Raw genomic sequence first — 19996 nt, 5'->3', positions numbered from 1 at the left:
TCAATTAATACATTTTAGGTAATAAGCTTCTAGTTTTAACGTGCAGAAAACCCAGGCTTTTACAAGAGCAGAAGTCAATGAAACAGATATCAGCGCACAAGTCAGAATAGGGGGTAGCAACAGTAGATGGGCCAAGGTGTACATGCAAATTTCCAGATATAATCAACAGTAATACAAAATCAGGGCACGGCGGAGGACAGGGAGAGCTCTGCAGTGCTGATTTATGACATTGAATGTGCATCAGATGACAACAAGATCATATTGTACAGCAATTTCAGCAGATAACATGAATACAAAGCCGGCGAGAGGTGGTTAGAATAGGATGGGAGGCCAAAAGTCTGTGTAACCAATAGAGTCAGAGTCCCGAGTGTGGGAACAAACAGTCTGTCCCACGGTTGGGTAAAGAAAGTTTGTAGTCAACAAAGTATGCAGGAGTCATGAGGCAAATAGCAAAATACACAAGAAAGTGTGTGAGTGCTGGAGGAGAGCGAAAGCTCGGGAGAGAGGGGTGAGTGTGGTGGGGGTACCTGTACCAGACAGGGGGACACAGACCAGGGCAGACGGTGAACAGATCGCCAGGTGGAATCCAATCAGCAGTGCAGCAGGCAACGGTAGTAGTTGTCACACCCACTTGGGAAAAAACTTTTACTTCTGGAGGCAGATTTCTTGTAGAAAATGCCAGTGAATGCTCTTTGGACAGCAGGAGCGGGCTTCAGAGGATGCTTCAAAGACTCCGGCCACTTGTTGGGCCCAAAGGCCTCGACACCTTTAATCTCACACCTTAGTGCTAATTGAATTTGTATCTGGTCTGTCCTTGCAAGCCTGGGAGCCTTAACTTCAGTCCCCATAAATAAAAGATATCATTGTAATGTACTTTATTTTACATTTTTCTTCTTGGTTTTCAAAATAGCATCAGACCAAACACTACCCACTCAGTGCCAGGTTGGATGGTGTCCTCAGATCTCTGCTGTTTGTTTGCTAGAGTACCCTCCATATAGCTTGGAAAAAGAAAACCTTGAAAGCAGTAATCTCTCCAGTTAATTTTGGTCAAAATTAGGTTGTAGGTTTTGATCTGAAGCGAAGGCCATGCTGTGGAGGGTAGCATCCTGCATATGTACCCGCAGAAAGTTTATCTACTCCAAATCTATCCTTTTGTAAAAAACATGTTGAAAAATGTGAAAGCTCACATGCAGCTGTCTCTCTCCCTGAGGGGGGCGTGTCAGGTTGCGGATCCATCAATACAAAGGACCTCGTCCTTAAGTGGGCAAGGGAACATGGCGACATCACTTTCCACGGCCACAAGATCAAGTTCTACTAGGATTTCAGTTCTAGCCTGGTGAAGAAACGGGTCACATTCAACGATACAAGACAGGAATCAGCTTTGGGCTGACTTATCCTGCCCGTCTCCGTGTCACCTTTAACGACAAAGTCAATTTTTTCCGAAACTCATGAAGAAGCTGAGTTCTTCTACCGACAGTGCATATATTGAATGCCTGGATTGGGATGATTTCTCACCTGCCTGTATTATGTGAGTAACGTTAGTTCTAGTGACACTAGGCTACATTCATCTATGGCCATCTATTGATCTGTTTCTCGTGAAACAATTCTATGCTAAAGCTTGATGGTGCAGTAGGTATGTTTGACATACTATGCTGTCTCTGCTCTTTGTAAACTTTCATTTGATCTTGTTTAGTTTCTTAAATCAAAGACAATCGCTGTTAAAAGCGCATCATTTTGATGTCCTCCCTGTCCTCCGCCGTGGTCCTTCTGTAGCACAGTTGGTAGAGCATGGCGCTTGTAACGCCAGGGTAGTGGGTTCGATTCCCGGGATCACCCATACGTAGAATGTATGCACACATGACTGTAAGTCGCTTTGGATAAAAGTGTCTGCTAAATGGCATATATTATTATTATATTATATTATTTCTTTCTTTTTACTAAGGCTTGAACTTGCTGCTCCACTTATGGCAATCTATAGCCTGCATTGCAGTTTGGCAGCCTTTACGTCATTTCGGATACTAATGTTACTCGCTGGTTAGACACCCATCCTGTCTACCAATATTTGTACGTATGCATGTGTGTGTATATATATATATATATATTTCATTGGGGTATACCCTTTTTTGTGATTTTTTTAATGGACATTCTATACTACTGTGGTTTACGTTGGCCTTAATTGGTGTTGTTAATTGGTGTTGTTGCTGACCCTTTTTCATAGTCTACTAGTTAATTTCAAATGTTTCTCATAACTCAGACCTGTGGCAACACCCAGTGGACTACATTCATATTATGGCCAGTGAAATGCCACCGATTGAATTCTACTTTTCTCATGTTCATCAAGCCTACTCGCGAATAGACTACTTTTTTTATAGTTAGAGTCCTTCTCCCCTCAGTTAAAATTACAGAATATTCTGTTCTAGTAATTTTGGACCATTCCCCCAAATTCTAGAATTAGCTCTTACTCCGAACGCAAAAACTGTTGAATTGGAGATTTAACACAGCCCTATTGTCCAACAAAAATTATGACTTTATTTAAATCAACATAGATGTATTCATTCAAACAAATAAAAATGACAACACCTCCCCCTCTCTTATTTGGGAGACTTTCAAAACGGTATTATAGGGAAAGAATTTCTTACAATGCTCATAATTTCAAACAAAGAAAACTGAAACGTCAAGAACTGGTGGACCGCCAATATTCACCTTCTCCATCCCCTGAATTATACACAGAGGCTGAAACTTCAAACTCAACTTAATCTGCTTTCCACTGATAAAGCAGAGTTTCTGTTGCAATGAACAAAGGGGACGTACTACGAATATGGTGACAAGGCCAGCCGCCTTTTGGCACACCAACTTAAAACGCCAGTCAGCATCTCATCTCATAGGTATATGACTCTTCCCGTAATATTACAAGTGATCCCTCTAACATTACTTCAACTTGTGTCATTTTTCTAACCTCAACAAATCCGAACCCCCATCAGATAATACGGCTATGGACAACTTTTTAGATATCTTGGATATTCCATCCATTGATATGAACATGAATAAAGTTCTGGCCTAGCAACCAAACGGTTGCAAGATCAAATCCCTGAGCTGACAAGGTAAAAATCTGTCGTTCTGCCCCTGAACAAGGTCGTTAACCCACTGTTCCTAGGCCGTCATTGAAAATAACAATTTGTTCTTAACTGACTTGCCTATTTTAAATAAAAATTAGATAAAAGGTTCTAAAGTCGATTTTTATTTTTAAAAACTCATAAACTAGTCCCATTACTATTAGATATGTTCACCGACTCGTTTTCACAAGGCTCTCTCCCCTCTGATGCAAACTCAAGCCTCCATCTCACATATACTCAAGAAAGATAAAGATCTAGCAGAATGTGGTGGATATCGGCCCATTTCACTTTTGAATGCTGATGTTAAACTATTAGTTAAGGTTCTATCATGCCGGTTGGAGCCCTGCCTTCAGGATGTCATATCTGATGATCAAACAGGTTTTTAACATTATACTCTCTCCTTCTCTCTCCAGACCCCGAAATTGTTGTTTCTCTTGATGCATAGAAGGCTTTCGACCAGATGGAGTAGGATTTTTTATGTAAGATTTTGGGAAGATTTAGGTCCAATTTCATCTCATGAATGCGTCTGCTCTATTCTGCTCCTATGGCTAGCGTACACACCAACTCTCAACATTCAAAATACTTCCCCCTCTCCAGAGGGACTAGTCAAGGGTGTCCTATGTCCCCGCTCCTTTTTGCACTTTCCTTGACCTTAAAATTATCATCATTCACTGGAATCCACCGAGCTGGTGAAGAACAAAGTGTTGGTGTATGAGTCACAAGTTTCACCTTGTGACTCATTCCATACATCTGTTGTTTGTCATAAAGAATAAAAGGACATATCTTTTTTATAAAATATATTTGTATTCTTTGTATGTCAGAGCTACTCGCCACAACACTTGGAAGTGTTGAGCCAACCAGCCTCATCATTATAGAAGCAATTGCTCTATGCATTCCTTATTAATACGTTTTGAATAAAAGTAATATCCTGATTGGTGATTGACCTGGTCTCTTCTCATTATTGATTAGAATTTCCACCACAGGAACAAACAGAGGTCCCGTACCGAATGGTTCAGGACAAATACATGTACTGTTACAGCCCTAGTAGACACTGTCCTTCGCTCCCACCTACCCTCACCGTCATTAACAGAACTGCGGGAAAACAATGCCCGACAGGCAGGGGCGAAGGACACTGTCTAGTACCGGTTGCCCCCGCTATCATGTGCTAGCTAACTAACTAGTTAGTGACACCTTGTGCTAGCACACAGTGTCACCCCCGCCTCCCGCGTACTGGAGAAAACCGTGCCTGACAGGCAATGCCGAAGGACACTGTTGACTGGTCGTCCCCGCCACCCGCTTGCGCAGCAGGCGTGAGGCTGACACTGTGTAGTAGTTAGCGACACCGTATGCTTGCTAGTTAGCTAAATCACAATGTATCTCCCGCCTGCTGTGTACCATTCCTCATTAGGACTAGCTGTCCTGCTCTCGCCGTTGTTAACAGAACAGAGGGAAAACAGTGCCCGACAGGCGGGGTGAAGGACATGGTCTACCGGAGCACGGCAAGCTAGCTCTCATTGTCGCCCCGTCCCTTCTTCTGTGGGGTTTATCAGCAGCTGGCATCCAACGCTATTGTGCACTAGTGCCACATACCGTACTGGAGCCAAGCTCCCCAGCCAGTCCTAACTTGAAAATGGACCAATAGAAGTATAAAGAGGGGTTCCTGCAGATGCAGTTATGCCCCGAATTGGGGGCCGCAATTGCACCTTTCTCGGTCAAACTCGTCGTCAACATCTCAAAAGCGCAGATATGGAGCAAGAAATTGTACATTATTAGTCCACCGGATCCATTATTTATTTTCTCTGGAAAACAGAGGTCCACAACATAAGGACCGAGGTAAAAGTTGGTTTTATATTCACACATTTGGACATTCAACAGACATTCGCCAAAAGCCATTTGCAAATGTAAAAATCAATAACTAATTCACCGTTTGTCACAGAAACATCAAACTAGGTATGATTTATTCTATAAATGTCTAGTATACTTTTACAACCCTTGCTTTGAGTAAATATTCCAGTTCTGATTTGATAGAAATACATGAAATGCCATTTAAAGCTATATAAATCAGTAACGTTTTCACTGATTATGACAGAAAAATCAAACTAGGTATGATTTATTCTATAAATGTCAAGCATACCTTTACAACCTGGTTTGAGTAAAAATTCCAGTTGACTTGATAGAAAAACATAATATCTATAAAATGCCATTTAAAGCCATATAAATGAATAACGTTTTCACTGACTGACAATCATCAAACTAAGTATGATTTATTTTATGTCTAGTATACTTTTACAACGTTTGCTTTGAGTAGAAATGCCGGTCTTAATTTGATAGAAATACATAAAATCTCAAATATTGCATTTAATAATTATGTGATTGTAGCAGAAAAGGGGAAACTTTGCATTTATTTGCAATAACTTTAAAGAAATGTTAATTTCAAGTGCAATTTGTTCTATATGAAGTAGTACAATGTTTACAATCCTAAATTGTATGCCAAATCGGGTCAGAACATTCAACAACCTCTGACTCCACTTCGTCAGAATTCTGAAGTAGGAAATCAACAAGCTCAGTGTCGTTCTGCTCAAAGTTCAGGTCACCTTCTCCATACTCATTGATCTCAGATCCCAACTTTGCTGCTCTCCTGTTCACCTCATATCCTCTACTGCAGGTTTGGTAGTGGATAGTGTCTCCACTGGATGGTTGAGTCTGGCCTCTCCAGGCACCACCAGCGCTGGTACCCCCTGCTCACTTTGAGATGGCTCCTCCAGAATTTCCCTCTCCTCCTTCCCTGTGTAGAATATGAACTGCCTGGTACTGCTCTGCTCCACATTCAATTGTGATTGACCTTGACTAACCTGGGGGTCATTCAAACCATTTGTTTTGCTAGCACAGACTGGAATATGTTACGAGATTCTTCCAATGGCATTGAGGAGTACACCACATCGGTCACTGGCTTCATCAATAAGTGCATCGAGGACGTCGTCCCCACAGTGACTGTACGTACATACCCCAACCGGAAGCCATGGATTACTGGCAACATTCGCAGTGAGCTTAAGGGAGGAGCTGCCTCTTTCAAGGATTGGGACTCTAACCCGGAAGCTTATAATAAATCCCACTATGCCCTCTGACGAACCATCAAACAGGCAAAGCGCCAATACAGGACTAAGATCGAATCGTACAACACTAGTTCCGGATGTTACAGGGCTTTTGCAAACTATTACAGACTACAAAGGGAAAGACACAAGAGCTGCCCGGTGACACAAGCCTATCAGACGAGCTAATTAACTTCTATGCTCGCTTTGAGGCAAGTAACACTGAAACATGCATGAGAGCATCAACTGTTCTGGATGACTGTGTGATCACGCTCTCCTCAACCGATGTGAATAAGATCATTAAAACAGGTCAACATTCACAAGGCCGCTGGGCCAGACGGATTACCAGGACGTGTACTCTGAGCATGCACTGACCAACTGGCAAGTGTCTTCACTGACATTTTCAACCTCTCCATGTCTGAGTCTGTAATATCAACATGTTTCAAGCAGACCACCATAGTCCCTGTGCCCAAGATCACGATGGTAACCTGCCTAAATGACTACCGACCCATAGCACTCACATCTGTGGTCATGAAATGCTTTGAAAGGCTGGTCATGGCTCACAAACACCATTATCCCAGAAACCCTAGACTAGAGGTTGGCCGATTAATCGAGGTTGACTAGAGGTTGACCGATTAATCGGAATGGCCAATTTTGGACGATTTTATTATTATTATTTATTTTTTTACACCTTTATTTAACTCGGCAAGTCAGTTAAGAACACATTCTTATTTTCAATGACAGCCTAGAAACAGTGGGTTAACTGCCTTGTTCAGGGGCAGAACGACAGATTTTTACCTTGCCAGCTCTGGGATTCAATCTTGCAACCTTACAGTTAACTAGTCCAACGCTCTAACCACCTTTCATTGCAGGCTGCCTACCACCACCTTTCATCCACTGAGCGGTGGTAGGCAAAGAAGCAAAGGTAAGTTGCTAGCTAGTATTAAACGTATCTTACGATCGATGCAACACAGGGGGATGACTTAACAAAATCTCATTTGCGAAAAAATCATTGCACAACTGTACCTAACCATAAATACCAATGCCTTTCTTAAAATCAATACACAGTATATAGTATATATTTTTTACAAGTATATATTTTTAAACCGGCATATTTAGCTAAAAGAAATCCAGGTCAGCAGGCAATATTAACCAGGTGAAATTGTGTCACTTCTCTTGCATTCATTGCACGGAGAGTCAGGGTATATGCAACAGTTTGGGCCGCCTGATTTGCCTGAATTTTACGTAATTATGACATAACATTGAAGGTTGTACAATGTAACAGGAATATTTAGACGTAGGGATGCCACCCGTTAGATAAAATACCGAACGGTTCCGTATCTCACTGAAAGAATAAATGTTTTGTTTTCGAAATGATAGTTTCCAGATTCGACCAAATTAATGACCAAAGGCTCGTATTTCTGTGTGTTATGTTATATTTGATAGAGCAGTCTAACTGATCGGTGGTAGGCAGCAGCAGGCTCGTAATCATTCATTCAAACAGCACTTTCGTGCGTTTTGCCCCTGTGCTTCAAGCATTGCGCTGTTTATGACTTCAAGCCTATCAACTCCCGAGATTAGGCTGGTGTAACCGATGTGAAATGGCTAGCTAGTTAGCGGGGTGCGCGCTAATAGCGTTTCAATCGTCACTCGCTCTGAGACCTGAAGTAGTTGTTCCCCTTGCTCTGCATGGGTAACGATGCTTCGAGGGTGGCTGTTGTCGATGTGTTCCTGGTTCGAGCCCAGGTAGGGGCAAGAAGAGGGACAGAAGCTACACCGGCAATACTAAAGTACCTATAAGAACATCCAATAGTCAAAGGTATATGAAATACAAAAGGTAGAGAGAGAAATAGTCCTATAAATACTATATTAACTACAACCTAAAACCTCTTACCTTGGAATATTGAAGTCTCATGTTAAAAGGAACCACCAACTTTCATATGTTCTCATGTTCTGAGCAAGGAACTTAAACGTTAGCTTTTTTACATGGCACATATTGCACTTTTACCTTCTTCTCCATCACTTCGTGTTTGCATTATTTAAACCAAATTGAACATGTTTAATTATTTATTTGAGGCTGATTTTTATTTATGTATTATATTAAGTTAAAATAAGTGTTCATTCAGTATTGTTATAATTGTCATTAAAAAAAAATATTTTTTTTGTAAAGTATTTGTAATAAAGTAAAGTCGGCCGATTAATCGGTATCGGCTTTTTTTGGTACACCAATATTCGGTATCGGCGTTGAAAAATCATAGTCGGTCGACCACTACCCTAGACCCACTCCAATTTGCATACCACACCAGCACTCCACACTGCCCTTTCCCACCTGGACAAAAGGAACACCTATGTGAGAATGCTATTCATTGACTACAGCTCAACGTTCAACACCATAGTGCCCTCGAAGCTCATCACTAAGCTACGGACCCTGTTACTAAACAGCTCCCTCGGCAACTGGATCCTAGACTTCCTGATGAGCCACCCCCAGGTGTTAAAGAAGATGATTGTGGACTACAGGAAAAAGGAGGAGGAGCACGACCCCATTCTCATCAACGGAGCTGTAGTGGAGCAGGTTGAGAGCTTGACGTTCCGTGGCATCCACATAAACAAACTAACATGGTCCAAGCACACCAAGACAGTCATAAAGAGGGCATGACAAAATCTATTCCCCCTCAAGAGACTGAAAAGATTTGGTATGGGTCCTCAGATCCTCAAAATATTTTACAGCTGCACCATCAAGAGCATCCTGACAGGTTGCGTCAATGCCTGGTATGGCAACTGCTCAGCCTCCGACCGCAAGGCACTACAGAGGGTAGTGCGTATGGCCCAGTACATCACAGGGGACAAGCTTCCTGCAATCCAGGACCAATATACCAGGTGGTGTCAGAGGAAAGCCCTAAAAATTGTCAAAGACTCCAGCCACCCTAGTCATAGACTTCTTTCTGCTACCGCACGGCAAGCAGTACAGGAGCTCCAAGTCTAGGTCCAAGAGGCTTCTAAACAGCTTCTACCCCCAAGCCATAAGACTCATGGACAGCTAATCAAATGGCTACCCAGACTATTTGCAACCTGCTGCTCTTTAATTATGTTCTTCTTATCTCTTACTTTTTTCTTAATTTAGATTTTTTAGGTATTTTCTTAAAACTGCATCGTTGGTTAAGGGCTTATAAGTAAACATTTCACTGTTGTATTCAGTGCATGTGACAAATAACATTTGATTTGAAATCAATGTTTGCAATTTTTTGTGCAACAGTTCCACATTCTAAAGTAGTTTCAAGGCACAACAGTCATTTACATATAAGTATCTAATTTAACAGCAAAGAGAACCCTTCCAATAATTTTCTATTTTGGCTTTGTTGAAGTCCTTCTTTGTCATCCCCATACAAGCAAATGGTACCATCTCCTGAGGTAATAAATTAAACTGTTCAACACTTACAGCCAAATGTTTAATACCCCGGGAATTCCCAGAACACATTCTGGAAGGTCTATAGATAGTGGTCACTTTATTAGGTACAACCCCCTTTGCATCTGGAACAGCGGGAATTCAAAACTGTTGATGAAACTAGGAAAAGGAGATAGACTTAAATTTTTTAAGTCCAGTTGGAGTTTATTACAGTCAGTACAAGTTTTGGAACTTTTGAGTTACAAAAGACCATCACAGACGGTGTTGTCATTTTACACATTCTAAGGTTCAAACAAACAGTAAAAAAAATACCTGAATACTTCTCTGCATGCTTCAGTGTCTAGCAAGCCAAGACCATGGGACTTGGTGTATGTAGGAGCAATTTATTTTTGTGAATAGGGTGGTGAACCTAATAAAGTGGCAACTGAGTGTAGATATCACAAACATCTCCTTTTGAGCAGTGTCTGTTATACGATGATCAATGAGTAGAATGGTAAATCTGATCCCCCAAGGTCCTCATAAGCTCACTTGGATATATAGAGTTGGAGGTAAAGAAATAAAATATGAAACTAGGACATTAAAACGCTGGCAGAATTCTTTCATCCACATAAAATATGTATTTTAAAGTATAAATACCCTTTGAAGACCACCGTTTTTCTGGACATTTTAAAAAGGTTTGCAAATAGTTCTTTCTGCAAGGAATGTGAATTGAAAGGGATATGGTAATACCTACAGTTGACATCGGAAGTTTACATACACTTAGGTTGGAGTCATTAAAACTCGTTTTTCAACCACTACACAAATTTCTTGTTAAGAAACTATAGTTCTGGCAAGTCGGTTACGACATCTACTTTGAGCATGACACAAGTCATTTTTCCAACAATTGTTTACAGACAAATTATTTCACTATCACAATTCCAGTGGGTCAGACGTTTACATACACAAAGTTGACTGTGCCTTTAAACAGCGTGGAAAATTCCCAGAAGTGTTGTCATGGCTATAGAAGCTTCTGATAGGCTAACTGACATAATTTGAGTCAATTGGAGGTGTACCTGTGGATGTATTTCCAGGCCTACCTTCAAACTCAATGCCTCTTTGCTTGACACCATGGGTAAATCAAAAGAAATCAGCCAAGACCTCAGAAAATAAATTGTAAACCTCCACAAGTCTGGATCATCCTTGGGCGCAATTTCCAAACGCCTGAAGGTATCACGTTCATCTGTACAAACAATAGTACGCAAGTATAAACACCATGGGACCATGCAGCCATCATACCGCTCAGGAAAGAGACGTGTTCTGTCTCCTAGAGATGAACGTACTTTGGTGCGAAAAGTGCAAAACAATCCCAGAACAGCAGCGAAGGACCTTGTGAAGATGCTGGAGGAAACAGGTACAAAATGTATCGATATCCACAGTAAAACCAGTCCTATAATCGACATAACCTGAAAGGCCGCTCAGCAAGGAAGAAGCCACTGCTCCAAAAACCACCATAAAAAAAGCCAGACTACGGTTTGCAACTGCACATGGGGACAAAGATCTGACTTTTTGGAGAAATGTCTTCTAGTCTGATGAAACAAAAATAGAACCGTTTGCCCATAATGACCATCGTTATGGTTGTAGGAAAAAGGGGGAGGCTTGCAAGCCGAAGAACACCATCCCAAACGTGAAGCACAGGGGTGGCAGCATCATGTTGTGGGGGTGCTTTGCTGCAGGAGGGACTGGTGCACTTCACAATATAGATGGCTTCATGGGGGAGGAAAATGATGTGGATATATTGAAGCAACATGCCAAGACATTAATCAGGAAGTTAAAACTTGGTCGCAAATGGATCTTCCAAATAGACAATGACCCCAATCATACTTACCAAGTTGTGGCAAAATGGCTTAAGGACAACAAAGTCAAGGTATTGGAGTGGCCATCACAAAGCCCTGACCTCAATCCCATAGAAAATGTGTGGGCACAACTGAAAAAGCATGTGCAAGCAAGGAGGCTTTAAATGGGATTAAATGTCAGGAATTGTGAAAAACTGAGTTTAAATGTATTTGGTACCTTAACCAAATACATTTAAATTAACTAACATTGCCACTTGATCCTTGACTGGTACAATCAATATGAGCTATTCCAACACTTTCAAGAGATAGTCCATAACCCTTGCTGAACATATTGCTGTTTTTTTTGGTGTATGTAAACCTCCGACTTCAACTGAATGTAGGTGATGTAGTTTCTCCACTGGTATAATGTGTGGTAGTTGCACACCTCCCTGCTGAATTATGTAGAGGTGATTTGGGTCAGTTGATATTTTTTTCATGATCTTTTGTGAAAAATAATTTTCACGTAGGCTTTGTGCTAGCAGTTTGAGAAAGAGAGCAAATAGCATAGGGACAGACTGGTTGAAGTCCTCATTTTTAAATGGTTAGGGCCTGTAGATTACAGAGGGGTTCACATACAGTTCAGAAGCAGTCATAATGTATACGTTTAGCCCAAAAACAAAGCATGTACTGTCCACTTCTTAAATTAGTGCTTTTTTTGTTATCCACCCTTTGGTATCTTGCAATACCATGCTAATGTATATATATTACACACACACACACACACACACACACACACACACACACACACAATTCTAAAGTTTGAGGTCACTTAGAAACATCCTTGTTTTTAAAAGAAAAGCATTTTTTTGATCCATTAAAATGTATCAAAAATACAGTGTAGACATTGTTAATGTTGTAAATGACTACTGTAGCTGGAAACTGAAGTTTTTTATGGAATATCCACATAGGCGTACAGAGGCCCATTATCAGCAACCATCACTCCTGTGTTCCAATGGCACGTTGTGGTAGCTAATCCAAGTTTAGAAAGCCCTTTTGTAATTATTTAAGCACAGCTGAAAACTGTTGTTCTGATAAAAGAAGCAATAAAACCGGCCTTCTTTAGACTAGTTGAATATCTTGAGCATCAGCATTTGTGGGTTTGATTACAGGCTCAAGGTGGCCAGAAACAAAGAACTTTCTTCAGAAACTCGTCAGTCTATTCTTGTTCTGAGAAATGATGACTATTCCACGTGAGAAATTGTGAAGAAACTGAAGACCTCGTACAACGCTGTGTACTACATCCTTCACAGAACAGCTCTGTGGCTCTAACCAGAATAGAAGGAGTGGAGGAAGGTCGTCTCTTCACTGTTGACGTTGAGACTGGTGTTTTGCGGGTACTATTTAATGAAGCTGCCAGTTGAGGACTTGCGAGGCATTTGTTTCTCAAACTAGACACTCTAATGTACTTGTCCTCTTGCACCGGGACCTCCCACTCCTCCTATTCTGGTTAGAGACAGTTTGCGCTGGTCTGTGAATGATGTAGTACACAGCGTTGTACGAGATCTTCAGTTTCTTGGCAATTTAATTTCTCAGAACAAGAATAGACTGACGAGTTTCAGTAGAAAGTTTTGTTTCTGGCCACCTTGAGCCTGTAATCAAACCCACAAATGCTGATGCTCAAGATATTCAACTAGTCTAAAGAAGGCCGGTTTTATTGCTTCTTTTATCAGAACAACAGTTTTCAGCTGTGTTAACATAATTGTAAACAGGTTTTCTAATGATCAATTAGACTTTTAAAACAATAAACTTGGATTAGCTACCACAACGTGCCATTGGAACACAGGAGTGATGGTTGCCGAAAAATGGGCCTCTGTACACCTACGTAGACATACCATTAAAAGTCAGCCGTTTCCAGCTACAATAGTCATTTACAACATTAACAATGTCTACACTGTATTTCCAAACAATTTTATGTTATTTTAATGGACAAAAAAAATGCTTTTCTTTCAAAAACAAGGACATTTCTAAGTGAGCCCAAACTTTTGAAAGTGTGTTATGGTTCACTCTTAGTTTTCCTTATCTCCACTGTGGAAAGTCCATCTTGGTCCTCTTGATCCATCCACCTGTCTTCTTTGTTTGTCAGGCCTGACCCCTTCATCCCCCGTTTTTTCCTGTAATCTAATTTAATATGACTGAAGATGCAGAATTTTATGCCAGCCCCCTTCTAAAAGGGTATAACAGACTCGTTAGAACTTTTGACCACACGCATTCCATCAAATCAAACTGGAATTTTTACTCAAAACAAAAGTTGTAAAAGTATGCTAGACATTTATAGAATAAACCATATCTAGTTTTATGTTTCTGTGACAATCAATGAATTAGTTATTAATTTTAAATGGCTTTTGATGAATGTCTGATGAATTTCCGAATGTGTGAATAGAAAACCAACTTTACATCGTCGCAAATCATACGAATCGCTGAGACCATGCTAGCTAGCTAGCTGGTTGGCTAAAGACGAGACTCGGTGCATTGTAAATACGCAATGCGCTATCTTTCCATATCGAAATAAATGCATATAAGACTAATTGTATGCTAGCTGACCATTTATTTAGATAACTAGTAATATTTTGGTTATTGCACAAGTTTGAGCTTACAAAGAAATGTAATACTTCTAAAACATGACCAGCTTGCTGTAGCATCAGTGGACTTGTCCACACAGGCTAACGTTAGTTACAGCTACCTAGCTAATGAACAGTCATTGATTTTTTTTTAAGTGACAATTTTTGGCAGCAACGTTCAATCACAAATGACAAAATCAGGCAGTGAGCTAACGTCTTACAGCCGGCTAGATAACGTATGCAAAGTTAACGTTATTTCAACGACAATATACACATTCTGTATAGAACACGTATTAAACCAAGGCTACAAATTGAATCGCAATAGTACAAAAAAATAGCTAGCTAGAAAGCTAATATTTAGCAGCTAGCTAACATTGACCAGTTAGCAACATTACTAGCTAGTTAAGCCAAAACACCACGAACGTTTGAAAACCAAGACAAGTAGTTAGCTAGCATGACATGGGTAGGTAGATAACGTTCATTCTTATAGTACCATTAGACCGCTCACGTTAGTTCACTCCTGTTCTGGCCTAGCCAAAAAGGCCCAGTAGCGGTAGCTAGCTAGCCACTAAGCTAACACAAACATGCTAGCTTGTTAAATCGAAATGAATGGAACGAAGTTAGGTAGATTTACATAGATATTTTGCAGTCGGGTCAGCGGCCTGTCGAAACTCGTGTCCTGGAAAAAGCGATTAGCGAAGTCCCGGGGGTGCCCGCTTGGATGATCCACATGTTCAAACTGTTAGTATTTGACCCCAAATATATTTTACAATAAAAGTGCTGTGCAAGGGCTTCCAAAATTCCGATAGTTACCCCTTCCAAAATATTTAGACCAGCCAATGATTGTGCCCGGTGACGCTCTAGCACCTCAGCTGGACAACATGACGGTTTGCAACTGTAAAAAAAAAAGTCTAATTGACTCCAGATGTTGACTACTAGCACATTGCTTTAGGATAACACAAAACCGCCTCTCCTAGATTTACAGATAGCCAAGTCTAGATAAATGTGGTCTGGCAGCAACAGTGCTCAGGGGCAGATTGGCCTTGTTGACGCATACAAAATGTTTTTATATTTAATTTTTCTTTATTTAACGAGGCAAGTTAGTTAAGAACAAATTCTCATTTTCAATGACGGCCTACCCCGGCCAAACCCTAGCAACGCTGGGCCAATTGTGCGCTGCCCTATGGGACTACCAATCGTGGACAGTTATGAATAGAGGTCGACTGATTAATCGGAATGGCCGATTAATTAGGGCCGATTTCAAGTTTTCATAACAATCAGAAATCTGTATTTTTGGTTGCCGATTTCCAATTAAAAATTATTCTTTTTCAATTGTATACCTTTTATTTAACTAGGCAAGTCAGTTAAGAACACATTCTTATTTTCAATGACTGCCTAGGAACTGTGGGTTAACTGCCTTGTTCAGGGGCAGAACGACAGATTTTCACCTTGTCAGCTCAGGGGTTCCAATCTTGCAACCGCACAGTTAACTAGTCCAATGCTCTAACCATTGCACTACACGAGTAGCCTGCCTGTTACGCGAATGTAGTAGAAGCCAAGGTAAATTGCTAGCTAGCATTAAACTTATCTTACAAAAACAATCAATCATAATCACTAGTTATAACTACTGATCCAGTTTAGCAGGCAATATTAACCAGGTGAAATTGTGTAATTTCTCTTGCGTTCATTGCACGCAGAGTCAAGGTATATGCAACAGTTTGGGCTGCCTGGCTCATTGCGAACTAATTTGCCAGAATTTTACGTAATTATGACATACATTGAAAGTTGTGCAATGTAACAAGAATATTTAGACTTAGGGCTGCCGAACGGTTCCATATTTCACAGAAATAATAAATGTTTTGTTATCAAAATGATAGTTTCCGGATTCAATCATATTAATGACCAAAGGCTCGTATTTCTGTGTTATTATGGTATAATTAAATCTGATTTGATAGAGCAGTCTGACTGAGCAGCAGCAGGCCTGTAATCATTCATTCAAACAGCACTTTCGTGTGTTTTGCCAGCAGCTCTTCGCAAGCACAGCGCTGTTTATGACTTCAAGCCTATCAGCCTAATGGCTGGTGTAACCAATGTGAAATTGCTAGCTAGTTAGCTGGGTGTGCGGTAATACTGTTTCGAACGTCACTCGCTTTTAGATTTGGAGTAGTTATTCCCCTTGCGCTGCAAGGGCCGCGGCTTTTGTGGAGCGATGGGTAACGATGCTTCGAGTGTGGCTGTTGTCGATGTGTTCTTGGTTCGGGCCCAGGTAGGGGCGAGGAGAGGGACGGAAGCTATACTGTTACACTGGCAATACTATAGTGCCTATAAGAACATCCACTAGTCAAAGGTACATGAAATACAAATGGTATAGAGAGAAATAGTCCTATAAATACTATATTAACTACAACCTAAAAACCTCTTACCTTGGAATATTGAAGTCTCATGTTAAAAGGAACCGCCAACTTTCATATGTTCTGAGCAAGGAACATAAACGTTAGCTTTTTTACATGGCACACATTTTTACATGGCACATATTACTTTCTTCTCCAACACTTTGTTTTTGCATTATTTAAACCAAACTGAACATGTTTCATTATTTATTTGAGGCTAAATTGATTTGATTGATGTTTTATATTAAGTTAAAATAAGTGTTAATTCAGTATTGTTGTAATTGTCATTATTACACTTTTATTTTAAATGGCCGATTAATCAGCATTGGCTTTTTTGGTCCTCCAATAATCGGTATCGGTATCGGCGTTGAAAAATCATAATCGGTCTACCTCTAGTTGTGTTACAGCCTGGAATCGAACCAGGGTCTGTAGTGACGCCTATAGCACTGAGATGCAGTGCCTTAGACCCATTACATAAAAATAAAACAATGAAAAACATGACATGGCTGACAGAATTTTTATTTTAGAATTTTGCGCAATTTCTGTTAAACTAATCTATAATGAGCCTTGGGCTGGTCAGTGGACAATGGCCCGTTTTTTCTGATAGGCTGAGCTGAGGTCACACAAACATTCAAAGTCAAACGCTGCATCAGCAAAGAGACCTGCTCCGACCGTCATCAGTTAGACAGTCAAGATCATGGATCGTAAAAAATGGAAAGGGTGGATATAAACATAGAAAGAGCACATTCTACATTGTCACCTCACTCAAAATGTCCTATTTTTTGGGGCAGCTAAAACCATGATTTGGTAAAACAGTAAAGTGCATTATCATGATTCTTGTAATGAAAGTTTCTGCCCCTGTCCCTGCCCTCGCTGGAGCCTGCTGCTGTGATGAACAAGCCACTCTCCTCTCCCCCCATGTGCTCAACAGAAAAATGTGTTCTGATTGTATAACATTTCAAAATGCAATTGCGGACAATTCTTGGAGTCCTATTTTGACAGTAAAATATAGCAACTATAATTAATTGTCAACCCACAATGTATGACAATCAGTGGATTAGGTTGCACATCAAATTATCTTGAATCTTTCATTCCTGCTTGGACGTGTTAGATGAAACAACTTGTTTCTTGAATACCTAGGTCGTCTATTTATCATACTTTCATGATTTGGGTCCGACCAAATCATGATGTGGGTGCGACCAAATCATGGGCTGGTGCTACCAACTATCAAAGTTAGTGGCACTAGTGACACCAGGGGGAAATGTTAGTCTAAAGCCCTGTAATAGTAAGAAGGCTCTATGCATGTGTTATTTTACACAGCTGCTACTCATATTCCCCTTCCTTTCACATTTATTTCTTAGCTCACCCTATTCTGAACCATGATGATGTAGCATATCTCTGCCTCATATTTCTGAACAGCTGAAATAAACATTTGACGGTGATTTGAACTTACATTTCAATATACTGTGCCTTCGGAAAGTATTCAGAGCCCTTGACTTTTTCCACATTTTGTTACGTTGAAGACTTATTCTAAAATTGATTAAATTAATAAAAATCCTCAGCAATCTACGCACAATACCCCATAATGACAAAGTGAAAACAGCTTTTTAGAATGTTTGCAATTTCTAAAAAAGAGTAATAACTTATTTCCATAAGTATTCAGACCCTTTGCTACGAGAATGGAAATGTAGGTCAGGTGCATCCTGTTTCCAATGATCATCCTTGAGATGTTTCTACAACTTGATTGGAGTCCACCTGTGGTCAATCCAATTGATTGGACATGATTTGGAAAGGCACACACCTGTCTATGTAAGGTCCCACAGTTGACAGTGCATGTCTGAGCAAAAACCAAGCGATGAGGTCAAAGGAATTGTCCGTAGAGCTCAGAGACAGGATTGTGTTGAGTCACAGATCTGGGGAAGGGTACCAAAACATTTCTGCAGCATTGAAGGTCCCCAAGAACACACTAGCCTCCATCATTCTTAAATGGAATAAGTTTGGAACCAACAAGACCAAACTTAGCAATCAGGGGAGAAGCACCTTGGTCAGGGAGGTGACAAAGAACCCGATGGTCACTCTGACAGAGCTCCAGAGTTCCTCTGTGGAGATGGGAGAAACTTCCAGAAGGACAACCATCTCTAAAGCACTCCACCAATTAGGCCTTTTTGGTAGAGTGACCAGACGCAAGCAACTCCTCAGTAAAAGGCACAAGCGTTTTGTGTGATTATAAAAAAAAAAAGCATTTTGTGTGATGATGTAAGCTAATAGTACCCACTTGCCAGAGTTTCTGAAAGAATAACTACTATTTTGAGTGCCTGTCCGCCTCCTGCTTAGACAATGATTGCGGTGATCATGAAAAAACAACATTAAATTGCAAGTCTGTGTCTTGCTTGTGTTTAATATACTGAAAAGATAGCTGCATGTAACTCCCCACTTGAGTTTTGCATCGGGGAAATGTTTTATTTGATTTTATTTAACCTTTAATTTAACTAGGCAAGTCAGTTAAGAACAAATTCTTATTCACTATGACGGCCTACCAAAAGGCAAAAGGCCTCCTGTCGGGGACGGGGGCTGGGATTTTAAAAAATAAAATAAAGAAAAATATAGGACAAAACACACATCACGACAAGAGAGACAACACTACATAAAGAGAAACCTAAGACAACATAGCAAGACAACAACACATACAGTGCCTTGCGAAAGTATTCGGCCCCCTTGAACTTTGCGACCTTTTGCCACATTTCAGGCTTCAAACATAAAGATATAAAACTCTATTTTTTTGTGAAGAATCAACAACAAGTGGGACACAGTCATGAAGTGGAATGACATTTATTGGATATTTCAAACTTTTTTAACAAATCAAAAACTGAAAAATTGGTGTACTGGTCGGAAAATGTACAAGACATAATGGACTGTAAAGGACAGTGGCGGCTCAGGTGAAAGACTTTATCAAGGGTCATCTACTTTGAACATATGCCATTGGGAGGACGAACTGAAACACTATCTGAAGAAGAACATGAAGAAACGGCAGAAGGATGAGTGCAGGGAGGGAGGAGTGTGGTCAACCATGCCCGTAATTGATTTAGGCTTTTGTTTATTTGGGATATCATGTTGATTGTGGAGGTCTGCACACTGTGTAATTCTAAATTCCTCTGTATTATTTCTCAATCAGAATTATTTTCTCTGTCAATGCATTCTAAGGGATTGTAAGACCCAATATTTTTATAATAATGGACAGAGCCCCGGTCTTAAAAGTCAGGTAACAGCGTTTAATTCAAGAGAGTACTGGTACAGACACATTTTTCCACAGGTTATAAACTGAAAATGACGTCAGCGTTTTCTAAATGTTCTATCTCTTCATGACACGGGTAGAGAGGCCCTATAGTTCTCGAGCCTTCCCTCCTCGCCTAAAGCCAAGGTCAGTCATTGTAAATCAGCATTCTAGACAGTCTGGAGATAGTCCGTTCCTGCCATCTGGAGATAGTTCATTCATTTGTACAAAGGAACAGACCGTCATTTTTACTAGACTCCTGACTATATTATATACAATTGGGAATGGGAGCAAGAGAGAA

At 40.4% G+C, this 19996-nt stretch overlaps 1 protein-coding gene across 6 annotated transcripts in view; it reads right to left on the bottom strand.

Annotated features, from left to right (window-relative positions):
* tlcd3bb (TLC domain containing 3Bb) overlaps window positions 1-15056 on the bottom strand; it is a 39791-nt gene extending 24735 nt beyond the window's left edge. Inside the window, exons 1-2 of one of the 6 annotated variants that reach the window (XM_035745180.2) lie at window positions 14669-15056; window positions 528-1333 (exon numbers count right to left, since the gene is read on the bottom strand). The gene's annotated coding sequence lies outside the window, so the exon portion shown is untranslated. The other 5 variants (XM_035745197.2, XM_035745166.2, XM_035745200.2 and 2 more) reach the window with 5 other exon arrangements.
* Between the last annotated feature and the right edge of the window lie 4940 nt (window positions 15057-19996).

The sequence above is a fragment of the Oncorhynchus keta genome, chromosome 3 (assembly GCF_023373465.1).
Source record: "Oncorhynchus keta strain PuntledgeMale-10-30-2019 chromosome 3, Oket_V2, whole genome shotgun sequence".
Lineage (NCBI taxonomy): Eukaryota > Metazoa > Chordata > Actinopteri > Salmoniformes > Salmonidae > Oncorhynchus > Oncorhynchus keta.
This window is presented reverse-complemented; position numbering and strand designations above follow the sequence as displayed.